The sequence below is a fragment of the Lissotriton helveticus genome, chromosome 1_1 (genome assembly GCF_964261635.1).
Source record: "Lissotriton helveticus chromosome 1_1, aLisHel1.1, whole genome shotgun sequence".
NCBI classification, from domain to species: Eukaryota; Metazoa; Chordata; class Amphibia; order Caudata; family Salamandridae; genus Lissotriton; species Lissotriton helveticus.
In genome coordinates, this window is record NC_136057.1 from 2,088,737,492 (window position 1) to 2,088,759,143 (window position 21,652).

General features: G+C 42.7%; 1 pseudogene; it reads right to left on the reverse strand.

Moving 5' to 3' along the window:
* The window catches only part of LOC144766563 (vitellogenin-A2-like), a 126,151-nt pseudogene that overhangs the window by 69,088 nt on the left and 35,411 nt on the right, over positions 1–21,652 (reverse strand).

A 21,652-nucleotide genomic window follows, 5' to 3' on the forward strand; every position in this document is an offset into this window, starting at 1 on the left:
CTCACTCACCTTCCATCCCTCAATGTCATGAATCCACCATCAATCACTCCTGCCTCCCTGTCACTCACTCCCCTTTCTTTACTCCCCTTTCTTTCTTTAGTTTTCCTAATGCACATTCTTTTAGTATCTTACTCACTTTCACTTCATTTCTCTCTCCTTCTCTTGTTCTCTGTCACTGAATGTATCCATGATATTAGCCTCTTAGTAATTTGCTCTCCCTCTATTTCTTTTTCACTCTCTCTAACTTTCACCATTCCTTTGTTTTCCTTTCTGAGTCCTTCACTCCTACTTTATCTCTTACTACCCTTTTATGACTTTTAATCTCCTGCTTTCTCTCTCGTATTGTTAAATATATATTATAAATATTATAACTTACCTTTTTTTCTCTTCCACAGATATTAAATTTACTGAAATATGTAATTAAGTTTACATTACTTATAAGGTAAGTTTGACATACAAAATTTAGTTTCTTACCCCTCTTTTCCTTAACCTCACTACTCTTCTCTCACCCACCCACACCCCCGTTCCCTTACTGCGCTTCCCTCACTTATTCTCAATCCCCATGTTTACTCCCCTTTTCCTCACTCACCTCTCACACTCACCTTCTTTCAGACCTTCTCCTTCATTTCTCTTCCTTTCTCTTCTCTTCCTTCGCTCCTTCACTCTTTTCCCTTCCCTTACTCTCCTTACTCCACTTCACTAACTCCTTCTCTTACTCCCTCTGTCCTCTTACTTCTACACTCCCCTTCCCTCATTCTCTCTCTGTTAGCGTCATTCTCTCCGTCCTCTTAGTTTCTCACTCCTCTTCTGTCACGCTCACTCCCTATAACTCAGCCACACTCCCACACTCACTTTCTTTCAGATCTCCTGTTTCACTTCCCTTCCTCTCTCTTCCCTTCCTTCGCTCCTTCACTCTTTTCCCTTCCGTTACTCTCCTTAGTCCACTTCACTAACTCCTTCTCTCACTCCCTCTGTCGTCTTACTTCCTCACTCCCCTTCCCTCACTCTCTCTCTTACCCCCATTCTCTCTGTCCTCTTAGTCTCTCACTCCTCTTCTGTCACGCTCACTCCCTATAACTCAGCCACACTCCCTCACTTATCTTTCTTTGCTCCCTCACTCAGTCCCTTACTGTCACTCTTTCCTTCAGTACCTCTATCCCCTCACTTCCTTTGTCTTACCTTCACTCACATTTATCCACCCTCTTTCATCCCTCTTTACTCATGCTCTCTGCCGTTCTTTCACTCCCATTCTCTTGGTCTGGTTCCCTCACTATCCCTCATTCCCTATCTTTCTCTCCCTTTCCCTTTCCTTTCATCCCCCACTCACCTTCTCTCAGTACCTATGCTTCAGTCCTCTTCCCCTCTATTCCCTTCATTCGCTTACTCACTCATTCCCTTTACCTCACTCACCTTACTCCACTTCACTCACTCTTTCTCTCACTACCTCTGTCCTGTCACATCCTCATTCTCCTTCCCTCAGTCCCTCTCTCTTAGCTTCACTACCTCCATCCCCTCACTCTCTCACTCCTCTTCTGTCACCCTTACTCCCTACAACTCACCCACACTCCCTCACTTACCTTTCCTTGTTCTCTCACTCAGTCCCTTTCTGTCTCTCTTTCTTTCACTACCTCTGTGTCCTCACTACTTCACTCCCCTTGTCTCATGCTCACTTGCCTTTATCCTCCCTCTATCTTCCCTCTTTCCTCAACCTCACTGCTCTTCACTCACCCTCCCTCACCCTTGTTCCCTCACTCCGGTTCCCTCTGTTATCCTCATTCATCATCCTAAACTCCCCTTCCTCTTTCTCTCCTCAAGCACTCACCTTTTCCCAGTCCCTTTGCTTCACTTCTCTTCTCCTTCTTTCCTTCCTTTGCTCCCTCAGTCATTCCCCTTCCCTCACTCACCTAACTCCCCTTTACTCACACTTTTTCTCACTCCCTCTATTCTCTCATATTCTCATTTGTCTTCCCTCACTCCCTCTCTGTTACCCTCACTCCCATTGTCCCCTCACTGTCTTATGACTCTACATTCACCCTCACTCACCTTCCATCCCTCAATGTCATGAATCCACCATCACTCACTCCTGCTTCCCTGTCACTCACTCTCCTTTCTTTACTCCCCTTTCTTTCTTTGGTTTTCCTAATGCACATTCCTTTAGTATCTTACTCACTTTCACTTCATTTCTCTCTCCTTCTCTTGTTCTCTGTCACTGAATGTATCCATGTCATTATCCTCTTAGTAATTTGCTCTCCCTCTATTTCTTTTTCACTCTCTCTGACCTTCACCATTCCTTTGTTTTTCTTTCTGAGTCCTTCATTCCTACTTTATCTCTTACTACCCTTTTATGACTTTTAATCTCATGCTTTCTCTCTTGTATTGTGAAATATATATTATAAATATTATAACTTACTTTTTTTTCTCTTCCACAGATATTAAATTTAATGAAAATATGTAATTAAGTTTACATGACTCATAAGGTAAGTTTGACGTACAAAATTTAGTTACTCAACACTCTTTTCCTTAACCTCACTACTCTTCTCTCACCCACCCACACCCCGTTCCCTTACTGCGCTTCCCTCACTTATTCTCAATCCCCATGTTTACTCCCCTTTTCCTCACTCCCCTTCTACACTCACCTTCTTTCAGACCTTCTCCTTCATTTCTCTTCCTTTCTCTTCCTTTCCTTCGCCCCTTCACTCTTTTCCCTTCTCTTACTCTCCTTACTCCACTTTACTAACTCCTTCTCTTACTCCCTTAGTCCTCGTACTTCTACACTCCCCTTCCCTCATTCTCTCTCTGTTAGCCTCATTCTCTCCGTCCTCTTAGTCTCTCACTCCTCCTCTGTCACGCTCACTCCCCATAACTCAGACACACTCCCTCACTCACTTTCTTTCAGATCTCCTGTTTTACTTCCCTTCCTCTCTCTTCCCTTCCTTCGCTCCTTCACTCTTTTCCCTTCCCTTACTCTCCTTACTCCACTTCACTAACTCCTTCTCTTACTCCCTCAGTCCTCTTACCTCTACACTTTCCTTCCCTCATTCTCTCTCTGTTAGCCTCATTCTCTCCGTCCTCTTAGTCTCTCACTCCTCTTCTGTCATGCTCACTCCCTATAACTCAGCCACACTCCCACACTCACTTTCTTTCAGCTCTCCTGTTTTACTTCCCTTCCCGTCTCTTTCCTTCCTTCGCTGCTTCACTCTTTTCCCTTCTGTTACTCTCCTTACTCCACTTCACTAACTCCTTCTCTTACTCCCTTTGTCCTCTTACTTCTACACTTCCCTTCCTTGATTCTCTCTCTGTTAGCCTCATTCTCTCCGTCCTCTTAGTCTCTCACTCCTCTTCTGTCACGCTCACTCCCTATAACTCAGCCACACTACCACACTCACTTTCTTTCAGCTCTCCTGTTTTACTTCCCTTACTGTCTCTTCCCTTCCTTCGCTCCTTCACTCTTCTCCCTTCTGTTACTCTCCTTACTCCACTTCAGTAACTCCTTCTCTCAATCCCTCTGTCCTCTTACTTACTCACTCCCCTTCCCTCACTCTCTCTCTGTTACCCCATTCTCTCCGTCCTCTTAGTCTCCCACTCCTCTTCTGTTACGCTCACTCCCTATAACTCAGCCACACTCCCTCACTTATCTTTTGTTGCTCCCTCACTCAGTCCTCTTCTCTCACTTTTTCCTTCACTTCCTCTGTCTCCTCACTCCCTCACTCCCCTTGTCTCACGCTCACTTGCCTTTATCCACTCTCTATCACCACTCTTTCCTCAACCTCACTGCTCTTCTCTTACCCTTCCTCACCCCCATTCCCTTACTCCGCTTTCCTCACTTATCCTCATTCCCCTTGTTCACTCCCCTTCCCCTCACTCACCTCCCACACTCACCTTCTTTCAATCCCCCTACTTCACTTCCCGTCCCCTCTCGTCCCTTTCTTTGCTCCCTCACTCATTTTCCTTTCCTCTCTCACTGCACTCCACTTCACTCACTCCTTTTGAATTTGTAAAGAATACAGCTCTTTTTGGAGAATTGGAGGTAGTTCTAAAAAGACTGGGTTTTATCTTCTTTTTTAGGTTTTTTTTTTACTTTTTCTGAACGTTTTAAAAATTTTTTGGTATTTTTTCAGAACAAAAAGAAAAATAGGGAATGCTAAACTGCTCAATAGGAGCAAAAAACGGGGAAAAATTAGGGCTGAGGAGGGCATCGATGTTCTTCCCTTTTACGTACAATTAGCAGAATACTCTGCTCTCCGTAACAAAGCAGTTCGTCACACTGCTTACACTTAATTGTGATGTCCGTAAAAACAGGTTGAATATTTGGAATTAACTCAACTAGTCTTCCTCTCACGGATGTTGTTGGTCCTCCGGTGGAAGTTGAGGCACCATCTCTCGGGGAATTACGTGCCAGGTCCCTGACACTTTCCCGGGCATAGTTCTGGGGGTGCCTCCTTTGCACATGCCTTATCTTCGAGGAGTTTCCAAAACTAGATTTTCTATATTTTCTTCTGGGGTCACCCCGTGAAAGAACAGTATGGCAAATTTTGCACTCCACCTTTGGAGCATTTACCTTTTTCTCTCCTGATGGAATGGTAAAAAATTTCCAAATGAAGTGCTCCTTCACTTTTGGCTGAGGAGGGTCCTCTTGAAGAAACTCATCGGAGTCCTCACTGCTGCTTGGTGGTCTTGCAGCCATTCTTTCTAAAGAATTGAAGAACAGAAGGGAATAGGTCTTGCTCTCTCCAAAGTGAAAGAGGTAGTGAAGGAAATGGGTGGGGTTTTCATTAGTTGTAAAAAAAACTGTTAACAACCAATGAAAAGTGTTATTTTAAGGTCACATGACTTGTCGCGCTTATGCTGCGCGCACCGTAGCGCTTACGCGGCACGAACGTAGGCGCTTCGGGGGCGCTTACATAGCGCACCTGAATGAAGTTTTGCTAGCTTTTCGGAAATGCGTTTAAAGTTAAAATACGGGTATTAAAAATCAAAAATACAACTTTTATAAGTATGCCACTGAATGTCTTGCATTATTTTTTACTTTAAATACATACTTTTTTTTTCCGCACGCGGGAATAGCGCTCTCGCTGCACTCTCGGGTGAGCTTACCGGTGCTTTCAAATTCACTGAAAAAACCATAGGTTTCCCAATCGTTATAGTTAGGAATTAGCATTTAAAAAACCTTTGAAATTCACTGAAAAAAACCATAGGTTTCACACCAGTTATAGTTAGCTGAACATTTTACTCATACAAAACCATTGAAATTCCTACGTTATAGTAAGTTGGACTCACTATAATTTGCGCGCCCGCAATCCACTGCTGATGATGTCACATATTACATCATTCATGACATGGTCAGTGACATCACTGATGACATCTCAAATGACATCACTGATGACATCACTGATGACATCTCAAATGACACTACTGTACTCCCGAAACAGTTTAAGGCATGGAGCAATATCGACGCTCTTGATTTCCACACTTCGCTGGTATCTAATCAACCTGTTCTTTCCCCCACTGACCCTGACCTAGCAGCCATCTCAGACACCAAGTGGATAAAAAATGCAGTTACTAAGGCAGTTCCAACTAAACGTATATCTAATAATAGAAACACGCCTTCTGCACCTTGGTTTGATGAGTCTCTTAGATGTGAAAAGCAAAAATGCCGAAATTTGGAATGCAGTTGGTGTTCGAATTATGACCCTTCAAAGAAACGTATCTACAAACAATCCCTTGCCACCTATAAACATCTCGTAATTACAGCTAAAAGTCAATTCTTTTGTCACCAAATTAATTCTGCAAAAGATTTGGCTAAACAACTATATGAAGTGGTATCCAAACTATCGGGGCAAGGCCTAACACTCTCTACCATCTCGACGCAGAAACTTTGCAACTCTGTAGCAACATATTTCCAAGAGAAAGTATGTTCCATCTACAATGTGTTCACTAACACCAAGCCCTCCGTCACATCCTTACGGGACTTTAGTGATCCCAGCACATCCTCTCTCTCTAAAAAGAATTTCATTCCCCTGGTTGCCCAAACTCCAACCTTTGATGAATTCACCTCAGTATCTGCTGATATCATCCTACCCCTCATTTCATCATTAAAATCAGGATCCCCTGAGGATCATTGTCCTCCTGCTACTCTTAAACTTGACTTGGATATTATTGGACCCAATCTGGCCTCCCTAGTCAACTCCATGTTCAAGACCGGAATTTTCCCTACTCTATGGAAAAAGACCATTATCAAAGCTCTCATCAAAAAATCTAATCTAGATCCAGATGACACAGTCAGCTATAGACCGATTGCCTCTCTGCCGCTCCCGGAAAAAATTGCAGAGAGGGTAATGAACACTCAACTAACCCAGTTCATCGAGTAACATCATCTGCTCGATGACACGCAATTCGGTTTTAGAAAGGGACATGGGACAGAAACGTCACTTATTAAAGCCTCAGATGAAATTAGAAAAATCATAGACAGTGTAGGTGCAGCGGTCCTTGTCCTGCTCGACCTTTCAGCAGCGTTTGACACGGTCGATCATGTCACTTTGATCGACCGTGTCACTGCATTAGGAATTGCACATATGGCTAGAGCTCTGCTAACGTCTTCTTTGGCCAATCGCTCACAATCTGTCATGCTAGGCACCTTCAAATCACCTTCATTCTCATTTCCCTGTGGGGTTCCTCAGGGATCCTCGCTAAGTCCAATGCTATGTAATATCTATATGCTGGACTTGGCGAGGGTAATTAAATCTTACAATATGGGCCTTACCTCCTATGCTGATGACACCCAACTTGTGTTAGCTATTTACAACGATGGTGATAGGGTTGCAGCCAACTTCCAGAAAGGAATGCTTGCCATAAGCTCCTGGATGGCAGATAATTCCCTGAGGCTGAACTTCAGCAAGACAGAGGTCATGATTTTTGGTAATCTGACACCGGCCTGGTCAGCTCTGTGGTGGCCATCTGACCTAGGAACACCTCCTATCCCAGTCACCAAAGTAAGAAACCTGGGAGTCATTTTTGATACCAAGCTTACATTTATCCATCATGCCAATTCTGTAATCTCATCTGCTTTTTACTCTATCAAAATTATTAAAAAGCTTCTCCCTTATCTCCCAGCCTCAGCGGCCAAAACATTGATCAGTACTTTAGTAATGTCCAAAGTAGATTACTGCAATGGACTTCTGATCAATGCACAAGAAAAGGTGCACAATAAACTTCAGCTGATCCAAAACGCGGCAGCTAGGCTTCTGACCGGCACTCCTAAATTCAAACCTATTTCTAAGGTGGTTCGCCAACTCCATTGGCTGCCAATTAGAAGAAGAGCTAAGTTCAAGGCGTTCTGTATTGCCTATAAATCCATCAATACAATCGGGCCCAACTTTCTCAAACAGTCTTTGTCCCCTTACATTCCCACCAGACATCTCCGATCATCCAGCACTAATCTTCTCATGGTTCCACGGACAAAGAAGCCTTTGTGGGGTGACAAATCGTTCATATTTGCCAGTACCAAACTTTGGAATAGACTGCCCTCCAACATCAAGACCAGCCCTTCCCTATTTGTTTTCAGGAAACACATAAAGACCTGGCTCTTTAATCAATGATCCTCCCAGTCCCCTCGGCTTTGTTCTTTTGCAGCGTCGAGACACCTGCGGGTAGTTGTGTGCTTTATAAAATGCATTAATAAAATAAATAAAATACTGCACAGCCTAATATTCGTCCCCAATTTGGAACCCTTTAAGAAAAAAATTAAGAAGATTGGGAGCTCTGTATGCCATTCTAAAACCTAATCATCCATTAGTTATACAGAGATCCACCCTGTATCAGACTCATTCGTAGAAGTGTGAATTTGAGATTATCTGCCACCTAAAACCCCTCAAGTATTTATATATGTTACTTTTTAAGTTCGTCAAGTAGTCGTATTGTGAGTATTTACCTTAACTTTGTCCGTTAAAAATTTGTGAATGTGCATGGCTTCGGACAACTAGTAAATGCAATATTTGAGACATCGGTGTAATCTGCTGGAACAGGAGGATATAGTTTTCTTCAACCTCGGCAACAAATATTCTGCAAACTGAAAAAAGAGTTAGAAATGTATATGCTGTACATATGTCCAAGATTAATTTAAATGTACATCAAAAGATTTGTTCTCAATAGGATTGGGGATGAAAAGCAATTATCAGAGGTTCTGCTTTCAAGAGGAGACCCCAATAAAGAGGACTGGTGTGGAACTGCAAGTATGCGGAACCACTTGCAGACTAAGAATCAGGTCAACTTTGCAAGGGAAGAGTTAAGGAGATTGAGAGAGGCTCCTCCTGCTTCATGAGGAGGCCCAAGTACCAGTGGAGCAACACCGTCAACCTCTACTGCACAGCCTAATATTCGTCCCCAATTTGGAACCATTTAAGAAAAAAAGTAAGAGGGTTGGGAGCTCTGTAGGCCATCCTAAAACCTAATCATCCATTAGTTATACAGAGATCCACCCTGTATCAGACTCATTAGTAGAAGTGTGAAATGAGATTATCTGCCACCGAAAACCCCACAAGTACTTATATCCATTCTTTTTTAACTTCATTGAGTAGTCGTATTGTGAGTATTTACCTTAACGTTGTCCGTTAAAAATTTGTGAATGTGCGTGGCTTTGGACAACTAGTAAATGCCATAGTTGAGACATCGGTGTAATCAGCTGGAACAGGAGGATAAAGTTTTCTTCAACCTCCGCAACAAACGTTCTGCAAACTGAAAAAAGAGTTAAAAATGTATATGTATATGTCCAAGATTAATTTTAATGTACATCAAAATATTTGTTCTCAATAGGATTGCGGATGAAAAGCAATTATCAGAGGTTATATTTGGCAAGCAAAATAGGAAATAGCATTGCATTATACAAATATAAGGCCGAGATTGGTCACTCACTTTCTTTACATTGCAATTTTCAGCTGATAACATATGGAGGGCAGTCAGTGGATCTGGTGTGTCAAGTTGTTCACCACCACGTGGTATAGTGTTTGGGCAGAACAGCTTGTGGAGACCAGTACGTCTCATGGTTGAGCTATCTGTATAATGAGGTAGAACAGGGGCCAAATGAAGTTTAAGGTTATTAAAAGTCATGGACAGCATGCTAAAATACAAGATTGACCAATCAATTACATGTGCAGTGCATGGGGAGGAAGGAGCACGTGAGGCACTACTTAAAAAATGATATGCGGCAGTATTAAGTGATTTGCCCAGAAACATCGCCTACCAAGGCAAAATATTTAAGTTATAGGAGCTGGAAACCGTGCTAAAATACACTTTTGCCAAAAACATTACTTTTGCAATGCATGGGGCACGTGATGCACTACTTACACGAGAAAAACTACATCGCATTCACTTGAACAGCACATAGCACACTACTGTAGGAGTGGCCACGTGGCACTTGGCAAATTAAACAAACGCACCAGGATTAAGTGATTTGCACAGAAACAAAAGTTACAAAGTCAACTTTAACGATATAAAAAAGCAAGAAAGCGTGCTTAAAAACAGCATTGCCAAATCGAATATAAATTTGCATTTACGCGGTATTTAAAGATTGTTCTGATTAATTAATTTAATTACTCTTAAAAAAGTGGTCACCCTTGAAGAAGTGGATATGAACAGTCTCAATAGCTGTGACTGCGGAATAGGAAAAGTTCAAGAAGGTTGGCAGCTTAGAAATGCTTCGCATGGAGTGGTGTGGCTCACTGGTTAGAGGCGCAAGACCTGGAAGCAGAAGCCGGCCCGGGACCAGGGTTCAATTCCCGACGCGGCAGGGTTGTGGACCAGGGTCAGCGGACTCGATAATTCTCGCCTCGGTGCCTACTCTAACCAGGGGTCGCACTCGGCAACTCTGGGCATTAGCTTGCCTAATCTCCACAATGGCCCCATCAATGCCGGGGATGCCTGGCTCCACCTTGGGGATTCCCAGCAGGGACCATCCCACAGGGAAAGCCAGGACGGGTTCCCCAGCGGTATACAGCGCCAGGACGCCAGCTGGCAACAGTGCGCTTTACAAGTATACACATCACATCACATTGGTTGAGCATGATGTCACTGGGTGTGAGAGCTGTGATTGGGCATGTTGTAATTGAGCATGCGCAAATAAAAGGAAATACGTTAGGGGTATATAGAAAGACGGTGGGACGTATTGTGCACATATGTAACATTAACATGCATGCGCTACCAGAAACATGCATGCGCAAAGTGAAGGCAATTGCTACGGGGTACATACATAGATGGAGTTCGGATGTCCCCATGGTCTTGAAGTGGCTTGTTGTTGGCTTCCCAGGTAAGCAGCATGATGGCGTCTGTTGCTGCTTTTCCTACTGCTGCTGCTACTGCTGCTGTGACTTCTGCTACTGCTGCTACTACTGCTACTGCTGCTACTGCTGCTGCTACTTCTGCTGCTACTACTGCTGCTGCTACTGCTATGATCTTTGATTTTCTTAGAGTCTTTACCTTTTTTTTGCTCACTGCTACTCGAGAGGCTCCTTGAATGCTTCTGTCATTGGTGCTCTCTCTCACTAGAAGGTTGGGGACGAGAAGCTGATGAGGACGATGATGATGAGGAAGAACTGGATGAACTAGATGAACGTAGCTGTTTTTTAGCCTTTGCAAACTCAGCAATGTTTGGAATTGGCTTCTTAGAATGTTTGTGTTCTCTGATGTCTTATACACAGGCTTCCATTCCTGAACTACAGATTAAATAATGATATAAATACATATTCCTTTTCAGCTATGCAGAATAGCATTAGTGATATTTTTAACATCTCTGTATTTTTTCTTTTGATTGCTGAAGTGCAAATATTTCAAAATCACTTTACATGAAACGTTTACTGATTTAGACACAACAGCCTGAATTTACACATTGCACAAGATGAATGAAATGATGCAGCAATAGAGGCAAATTAAGTAACAACACGGTAAAAGCATGCTTGAAATAGTTAAAAAAGGAGAACAAAAATAGATAAATAGTTATATTGTTTTTAGAACATAGGAACATGGAGCACTCCATTTAAGACAATGAAGTGCTTTTTGCTTCTACGGGCCGTTAAAGGCCTGCAAAGCAACATTCCAATGTTGTTTTACAAAGGCCTCTTGGAGCCCGAGGGGATTTCAACCCTCTCGGGCTCAGAGTGGCCTTTGTTTTATTTGTTAGAACATTCTGCCCTCTAGTGGCAGAATGTTCTAATAGCCTTATAGCCCTTCGCAGCTGGGCGACACCGGCTATTAAAGTTCCGCTCTCTTGTTAAAGGCCCTCGCCTTCGGCTCGGGTCTTTTACGCAGGAGCGGGCCTTTAGTAACTTGTATAGCCTGCTACAGCGGCTTATAAGGCTATATTAATAGACTTTTATAACAAGATTATTCATGAAATTATGTTTTACTATTCATGTACTGATGAAAACTAATGAATCCAGTTGAGAGGCCTAGCAGTTCTGTTGCCTTTCATTGGAAATCCATTATGAATAGATTGTGGTGCAACTATGCTATAAAAGTAGTTCAACATTGAAACTAGCAGATATGATAGTAGAGACCCTAATGATTATAAAAATTAGGAAACTAATTTAGTAAAATGTTTTTTAAGAATCACTTACATGTATGGATTTGAAAATTTGTAACAGTACGCCATAGCTTAGGCAAATCAATTTCATGTAATAATACACTGGAGAAACATTTCTTCTCTTATTATGAAATAATGATTTATTTAATTATATTTGATTTTAATTACGTTCAATTCATTTAACCCTGCTCCATGCATTTACGCTTTCGACGTGTTCTTTCTTGAGCTACACTTTTCCCTTAGCAAGACAAATAGTTCATTGGCATTTCTGCAAGTGTTGTGCTATTAGTTCTGTGCATATTTAATTTTACATACAAAGGGCATTCTTTCAAAATTCACTGTGAGATGACTCTGTGGGAAAGTCAACTCCCACCCGATGCCATTGACTGTTACATGGTGTATTTCTTACCACTGGCAACCTTGTGAGGCCTAGAGAGCTAAGTCATTCACATGAATTGCTTGGGAAACAATGAAGGAGTAACTAAATGTATATGGTGTCTCCATATGTAAACTAAGAATACAATGGACTACTAGTTGTATCTTTGAAGTGTCATAAGGACTATATAACAAGTGCTGTTTATCGCAGCACCATAATTTTTCCTATCTTATACTGCTTTTTTGCTGATGCTGATGCTGCTGCCTTTGGACATTAGACTTGGAATCCTTCTTTGACAAACTGATAGTTTTTTTCAGCATATTTCCTTTTGCTAATGCTCATGGGCTCATCCTTAAGGGGCTTTAAAATTAATTCCTTTACCTTTTTGCTTTAAATTTTAAGATGCTGTTAAAAAGGACTGAACTATCCTTCTGCCTTTAATAATGGTCGAAGTCTGTAAATTTGTATCTCATGTTTGTTTTAAACCACCCTCTTTGGATTTGAACCTCTGATTAAATGTGTAGTTTTGCAGTACATGCTTTAATATTCTAGACTGAAATGCTGAGAAATTGGTTATCTGTACACATTTTGGAACATTAATACAATAACTAAACTATCAAAAATTGCCTGAGTATATTATTGTGTCCTGATGTTCTTAATTTGAAACTGAGTTATCTTACTCTTTTGATCTAAATGCATTGTAGGGAGGATCAGCGAATATTGTTATAATATCAAGTTTTGCTTCTTCCATTTTGTGTCACAGTATCAGACCTTCTAGTGTGTACCATTCTAGTTAAACTTACCTTCTTTAGGAGATTGAGTTTTTGAGTTGCGATGTTTCATTTTTACAGTTTGGTCCTAAGAGTAGTGTACTTGAGCCTTATTTCAAACTTATGAGTTGGTCCACAATTCATGGCCTTCATTGGGTAGCTAATATTATCGGTTCCATTAGGATGTCTGCAGATCGCCACTGCCATGCGGGCGGTGGCGATCCGCCAGACAACCATACCCGCCCGCCACCTATTTCCCCCTCACCATATTACTCTGGCAGGGGGGACCGCGGCGGACAGAAAGACCGTCCGCCGCTTTTTCGCCCCGGTCGCCTTGCGGCCGGGACAGAAAAGGTTTAATATGCTGGCGGTGTCTATTAGACACCTCCAGCCATATCAACATGGGCCAAAACAGATGCCTTTACGTGGCGGCATAGCCGCCAGGGAAAGGCATGCGGTCTTCACTTTGGGGGTGCATGTTTAGCATTGTGGCGGGCGGTGCTGAGAGCACCGGCCGCCACAATGCTAAAAATGCAGGATATGCCCGCCACAGTGGCGGGCGCATCCTAATACCCCCCTCGGGACCCCCACCCTTATGGCGGGCGGTCCCAATCCCCGTGAGGATGGTGGGCAGGCAAAGTACGCCCGCCATCCTAATGACCCCCTATGTGTTGGACATCCTGAATCCCACCCCTCTTATCACTGGAGAAAGATCCATCTGAGAAATATTCGCCTGTGTAGCGAAGTAAATAGTGATTTGAAAGATGAATCTAAAAATATTTATACTGTTTATGCTGGATCAATGCACTATTGCAATACAAGAAGGTCTTTGGTAGTACCATCTTATTTGGCACTATGTTCTCTAGGCAACGATGCAAGACATTTGTCAAAACAGTCATTATGAATTTGTTCTTATAAGAAAGGCAGTTGATATTTTCAACAAAAAACATTGCTTCAGGGAATGGTTTAGAATTGTTATGAGTTACCGTATATTCCTCATCAATTCCTAGGATTTTCTTCAGCTTCATTTGAACCACAGAATCTTCATGTTCTTCTTCCTCATTCTCCCCCACAGTTGTCATGGTGATAATTTTAGAAGCTGATTTTGGTCCTGCCTGGATTTCCAGCAGCAGCTTTTCTATGGCTGCATCTGTATGAGCTGCAAACAACATCAGTCATTAGATTAGTTTGTGAAATGTTTAATGTATCTTCAGATATTATTTATGTTCAGCATTCTCTAACAGAATAATTAGAAAACACTCCACAAATATTGATTACTTTGAAGTAGTATATCTACCTGGTTTTATGATGATCTTGGCTTCGTTCTCTCCAACTAATTTGTATAGAGGTGAATTTCTGAGGATGGCAGCATTTTGTGATTTGTACTCAAGGCAGACTTAGAAACCAAAGGTTTTGGCCTTTGCACAGAATTGATGTAGGCATACTTCTTAGACAAAAGTTCTGATGAAACTTCCTGAATTAAAAACACAAAGGACATTTTTCTTACATGTGTTGTTAGGGCTTACAGTGTTTATCTTGTTCAGTTTGTGCATCATTTTATGCATTAGGTAACATTGTGTGTATTTGTCTGTGTGTCTGTTAGCCGTTCTAGCTACCTGCTTCTAACTGTGCCTGTCTGCCTGTCTGTGTTTGTCTGTTTGCCTAAGTAGTTAGGTAACACTCCACTGGAATCAGATCTTATTTTGGAGATATTAAGAAAGTGATAGCTCTTATGCAGTATGGTGACAAGTTCTGATATCAACACATGGCATGGTTGTATATAGAATTCCAATCCTGATTTGAAAGACAAGTGAAACTTAGCAGTGAATCGGTGTATGTCTCACTTGTCTGACATGCCTTACAGTTAATCATGAACAGGGTAGCAACATTTTCAAGTGTGAGGTTAAACCAGAACATCTACCAGTAGGGGTAGAAGTAGAATAAGTATCTTTTAAGATTGATAGGTCCTCATAAAGATCACAAATATACCCAAAAAGAAACAATAACTTAAATATTAGTTTTTCGGACAGTCTTTGATAAAACAATTCCGACAACAATACAAACAATACAAACCTTTATATGTTTTACATGTAAAAATCTGATGCAAGTCGTACTGCACGTGTTTTACCTTTCCAAATTAAATAATGTTTTCAAGTAAATCTTACACTCTTGGAAATATATCAGGCAGAACTAAAATATGTAAGTTGCTGCATTTGATTTTTTTTGTTCTGACTTATTCGAATGGGCATCCAAAGATTTTCATTTATATTGAGCATTAATGTTGGCCAGTCGGCCATTCAGTGTTCAATTGTAGAAACAACAAGAGCTAGAATCACATTAGTATAGCTTTACTCACTTTTGAAATACCGAACCCTACACATTGAAATAATAAAGCAATATTACCATCATGCTGGCAGCTTCTGTGGAGGACTTTGCAGTTGTCTCAAAATGCTTCTTAGGATCCTTGTGTTAATAATGGGATCTTCTTGGCTGCATCCTGGTCTTCTACATTCCTTGTGACAGCAAACACCTGCGATCTAGGGACAAAAAGATGAAATACTGTGAATCTGTCAAATGGATTGTGGATAAGAAAGAACTTTTAGAGGTGAGGCCTACAATCTTCATTTAGTTTAAACACAATGTTATGCAACTGTACGTTTCCAGCATAGAGGACAATGTGCTAAAAAGGAAGTTGATATCACAGATGTTTTGATCCAAGTCAAACTGAGCAGAAAATAGGGCCTTGAGCCAAAATAAAAGTGGTCCCCATTAGCTAATCAGATAGGTAAAGAAGCAGCTCATATTTGCACGTAAGGGCAGTCTTTAACTTGTAAAGATAACCTATTTAGCTGTATTGCAAGGTATAGGAGACTGCATGCGTTTGTGACTGATGCAACCAATATTTGTGGTAATAGAGAACGCAACAGTAAAAAGTGGCCCACCAAACAACCAAAAAACCAGGCCACAACTGGCCGGTAGACTGGAAGACAAGCCCTTATAGTACTGCCAGATTGCCCTATCGGCCAGTTCGACCATGGTTCTAATTAGCATTTATTTAGTTTCTTTAAATCTTTCATAGATGTACATTTACAGATATTGAATGTCCAAATTTACCTGCACATTTTACATGTTAACCTGGTGTTCTCGAGGGGAGGATACGGTATAAACAAAACAGACTTTTACTGTCACTTGATGGTCTTTCTCAAGGATAACTTAATGTAGTTCAAATATTGGGTGTTCCTCAGAGTGTTTCAGTGCATTTCTAGTTCCCAAAAATATCACAAGACTAATCAAATTATTTTTACAACTGAATTGCACTATTACATACATAACACATTTCTTCCTGTACTAAATTGAGAATGCAGGGTAGTTTATAAAGCCTGCACTGTCTTTATGTTTGATATACCCCATAGACGTTCAAACACTTGCAGCATCACACAATGACAGAAATAGTTGCATAATAAAACTTGAGGGGGGCCCACTGCAAAGTACATGAAGGGACCCCTGACCCTTGGGACCCAGTCATGACCCCTCAGGGCAGCGGCCCACTGCCTGTGCACAGTGCCGGAGGGGCCCTCCCTGGAGCTTAGGGACCCCCCGCAATGTGGGAGTTGTGGGGGCTACTGTTATGCCACTGGACTGCAAGACTGAAATTGCATAGAAACACTGCCAGGTGTCTTTGTGTAATGGAAGAGATCTGCTTCAGTTCATTGTTTCATCAAAACAATGCTCCAATTCCAAAATGTAGGAACCCGCTCAGTGTAGCAGCTACCCCTAGAGAGGAAGTTTCAGGATCTGTGATATCATGTAGACAAATCTTACCGGAGAGTAAAGGCCAGGCAGCCTTAGAATCACAGGTTCAAATAATCAGGTGATTGCTTACATCATTACATGTCTCTAGGTCCCTGTATTTAACTTTATCAACGCCTTGTCTGGCAGTCAACAAAGCTGTTTATGAATAGGCGACAAATGCATACATTTTAGTACTGGCTTCACAGCTCTTAAGCCTGATTGATGGACTGCTTCTATTCCCATTATGAGGTAAAGGATATCACCTCCTGCAGTCTTAACACTGATGTTTGCTGTGTGTTTAGTGACGTGTAGCTTATTTCGGTTTATAAATAGTATTTAAACATTGGAATGTTAATAGCTCGACTAAACACAACAGAGTAGCAGAGAGCAAACAGTGGCTGGCATAGACCGTTTGCCCCCGACATTACGGTGCATTTTCTTCAGCTTTGCATTGTTTAATTTAGAACATTGTACCCTCACTGCACGGTGTGTTCTAATTGCATTATAGTCCATGTGCTCATGGGTACACCAGCCCTGAGTCCAAGATCGTTTTGTAAAACCTTCAATGTCTTCCTCTTACATAGTTGTTGGTCGTGTCAGATCATTCTAAACTTGTGAGATAATTATGATAGTAGAGTTCTTATAAACATTTGCAATATCAAAGATGACATATAAATTCATAAGTTTGTGAATGCTGACATCTTGTCAATTTCCAAAAATAGCTATTACGGCTGTGGAATACAAAAAAACACAATAAATATTTGAACGGAAACAAACACATGTAATACCTTATAACTAAGAGTTAATTCTCCTGTTGGCATGGTGTTGTCTCAACCTTGATGTTCATGGCTTTCATGTCAATCTTGGCTGTGAATTTCATTGGCGCATTTGCACGGACCTTGGCGTGAAACTCTATTCCTGCCTGGATGAGGTGGGTGTTGATTCCCATATTTGCCACTGTGTGCTTGAAGATACTGAATGAAAAATCAAAACACATACTATATATTATCAATAACTCACCAAGAAGTCAGAAAAGACACCGAGCGCACCTGAAAGTGGTTTTGCTGATATGTAGGAACACAATTGCGAGCTGTGACCTACTTTGCACAGGGAGACCTTGTAACTTCTGTTTTCTTGGGACATTATGGGTGGCACTGGAGATTGAAAGGGGAAGCCAGGCAAAAGGGAGGCAATGTCCATGTATTGATCATAATAGCACAAAAAGGCATTTAACCTCTCATATAAGAGAACAGCAACATGAGTAGGGGACATGCAGGAGGGCAGACCTGTGATTTTTTTAAATATTTTGAAATATTCTGTTGGCTTTCACACCTGCATTTTAGGATTGAACAGCATGAGAATGGCAAAAGAGTATGAGCAAGATCCTGCAATGGAAAGGAAAAACAAATCCTAATTCATGCATAGTGTAAAAATGTAGATAATTTTACCAAATACTCTCTGTCTGTCCTCTGTCACGATTGATCCTGAGCCTTACCTTTGCTACCCTTACCAAACCTCACCCAATGTATGAGAGCGGCAACCACCATCCTGTGTTATAAGCCACCCATAAAACTGTAAGCATGTTACAGACTCTAGATGTGTTTGTAGATTATAATAATGCTCTGCAAATATTTAATTTTTTTGGTGTGCATTTGAACTTTTCATCTAAAATAGAGCATGTGCAAGCTACAGAGACAATGCAAGCATGGAAACTTGGGTTCCTCATAAAGAATTGTAAAATTATCTAAAACAATTGGCTTGATTACACTCATCAATTACAAGTATCTAAAGTAATTGGATACTTTGAAACAACTTTATAACTCAATGTCAAGTACAGTCAAATGTGCAACTTTAATAGATCATGGTTTTAGAATGCTGCAAATTCAAAGAAAAAAACCTTGTAACTCATAGTGAAGCTGTCATGCGCAAGGTAAGCACATCTCCTGGTGATAAAGGTCACTGCTCAAGTAAAACTAAGAACTTTGAAAAGGAAAGGACTTCACAAGAAGGATTCTACAATTATGTTCCGAAGCCCTTTACTGACATTCATATGTCATGGAAATTTGCACCTTACGGAATTATTTTTTTAAAGATCTCATCATCCAATCCTAGGATTGGATGATTTAATTTAGGCAGAAGGAGTTCTCCCATCTAGCTGTGCGGAAAGGGTCTGGTGATTTTGGTCACCAGAATGGTTCATAGTTCATATTAGAGGGTAGCTCCCTCCATCCCTTCCAGCACGCCTTGAATAACACAGAGTAAAAACTGATTACCAGTTACATTTTGAAACAATTTTGGGAACAAATTGGAGTGCACTACACAATCTACTTTTTTCACCCCAGACTGGTGAGACAGTTCCTCACTGCCCCTGAATCTCAACCTGTACCCCTCTTACTGAGCACCAGGTACCATACTCTGGGAACTGGGAATGGGACTTCACGCACTGAACACACTTTTATTGCCACCACTGGATCCCACCCTACTGGGGAATCCAGACACTAACACTACACTCAGGGGATAATCACCCTCTCGAGCTAGCCATTTCTCCTCCACACTCCCTCTCTCCTATTTACCCACACCTCTGGGGACAGGGATTGGGCACTGGACCCAGAAAGGGACTCCCTATTTATGGGAACCTCCCCACCTACTGGCGTCCTGCCCTGTCATTATCTCTCTTCTGCCACAAAACATAGCAGTGCAGAAAACACCATTTAAAAATGACACTCTTGAGGAGAAAACAAAATCAGGATCAATAATCCCCAACATGTGACTATCTAAAATGCAGAGTTTTGTAACGAAGAAAGTTGTTGCTGTGGTACTGCGCAAACACAAGTCCTAATCCCCCCGCTGATCATCAATGTTAGAAATGGGATCTCTGGTTGGCGGAGGCTTGCGCCAAAGCCAGGCAGAGACCACCACTCTAGTCAGGGCTGGGGAGTTACACACCAAAGATAATCCCTGCTCACCCCCTTGGTAGCTTGGCACGAGCAGTCAGGCTTATCCCAGAGTCCATGTGTAAAGCATTTGCTCACGCACACAGCAACAACATCCCAGGCACACTACAAAAGGAACTCCAGCCAAGGTTATATAAAAAATAGCCTTTGTATTCTTATAACACATTAGAATAGTAAACACATAACATACACTGTGCCAACTGGCACTGGGCAATATTTACAAGGGATTATTTACACAGAGAGCGCACACACTTTACACTGGGCCACAGTGCTAAAGTGCGCAGAGGCCTAAAATCACCACCACCAGGTTACAGAAACAGGCTAGGAGAACACAAAAAGTTTCGGGGTGAACCTGCCAAAAGGGCCAAGTCCAACAGTTACTATTAAAGAATTTACTGAATTTATGACAAGAAAATACAGAAATATTCCAATGAATAGTTCAACAGAGTATTTGGGAAAAGGCACTTTGAGTGCTCCCCCACTGCCTAGCTAACACCATTTGTCAGGTAGGGGAAATCACTCAAATAGAAGATAAATACCTAGATCCAGGGATTTAAAATCTTCTTTGTTCTTTTATTCAAGATTTCAAGTTTGTTCAAGTGTGATATACCTTACAATTTCCAGCCAATAAGTGTTTGATGGAGATCCGCTTCCTCAGTTCCTCTTATTTATGGCTATAGTTAAGTGAAAATGTAGAGACGCATCGGCCCTGACACCAGCTGTTGCTTGGAGAGAGCGGGGGACGCAGCGGGACTACCTGTCCCAGGAGGCTGCGAAGAGAGGACCGGCAGCCTCACCCCCTGGACACCGGGGATTCTGAAATACTTCTCGTGCCTCCCGCTTCGCGGGAGACGCATCGGCCCTGCCACCAGCTGTTGCTTGGGGAGAGTGGGGGACGCAGCGGGACTACCTGTCCCAGGAGGCTGCGAAGAGAGGACCGGCAGCCCCACTCCCTGGACACCGGGGATTCTGAAATACTTCTTGCGCCTCCCGCTTCGCGGGAGACGCATCGGCCCTGACACCAGCTGTTGCTTGGGGAGAGCGGGGGACGCAGCGGGACTTCCTGTTCCAGGAGGCTGCGAAGAGAGGACCGGCAGCCCCACCCCCTGGACACCGGGGATTCTGAAATACTTCTCGTGCCTCCCGCTTCGCGGGAGACGCATCGGCCCTGACACCAGCTGTTGCTTGGGGAGAGCGGGGGACGCAGCGGGACTACCTGTCCCAGGAGGTTGCGAAGAGAGGACCGGCAGCCCCACCCCCTGGACACCGGGGATTCTGAAATACTTCTTGCTTCTCCCGCTTCGCGGGAGACGCATCGGCCCTGACACCAGCTGTTGCTTGGGGAGAGCGGGGGACGCAGCGGGACTACCTGTCCCAGGGGGCTGCGAAGAGAGGACCGGTAGCCCCACCCCCTGGACACCGCGGAGGATATATTCAACGCCTCATTTCCGGCCCGCGGGACGCGCGCGGGCGGCGCCGGGCTAAGCCCGGGACAAGGGCGGGGCCATCAGCGGCCATCCAAGGCCAGAGGAGGCCGGGTCGGGACACCCCCCTTGGCACAGGAAGGTAAAGACAATCTAGTGTCCTGTGTCTTACAGGTCCCTCCGAAGTGCAACTACATCTTGACACTTGACCAAATTCCTGGTGGTTGTTGCCCCTTTTAAATCCACACAAAACAGTTAAGTCATGACCTGCAAGGGGGTCACTAAAAACTTTCCCACCCAGAGTGACCTGTGTCAGGGAACCATGGACAACTATTTAAAGAGGGTGACCTCCCCGATTACCAGCGACCCTGAGCATATAGAACGATGCATGGACAATGGTAGTTGTTTCAACACATGCTTTTCTTCCCAGACAGAAAAAGCAGCTCCAGATTCATTTCTCCTAGAGGAGCTAAACAAACTTTGTAAATCCAAGTACTCTCCTGTTGAAGTAGGAAGTATGGAAACTAGTGCTTCGACCTGCCCCACAGTCACCACTAGTCCCGAGTGCACTAGATCGTTCCAACCAACTGAAAGTTTCCAGGATACTCCCCTTTTAGTACGAACAAAAGCAAATTCCCAATCTACACTGTCCCCTCAGAGCGTTTCTGCTAAAAGGAAGAAAGATGGGGTCAAACAATTGGGGAAACATGTAAATACACAAAAGCCAAATCCAAGTTCCCCGCTTCCCAACACTGCCACCCTCAAAG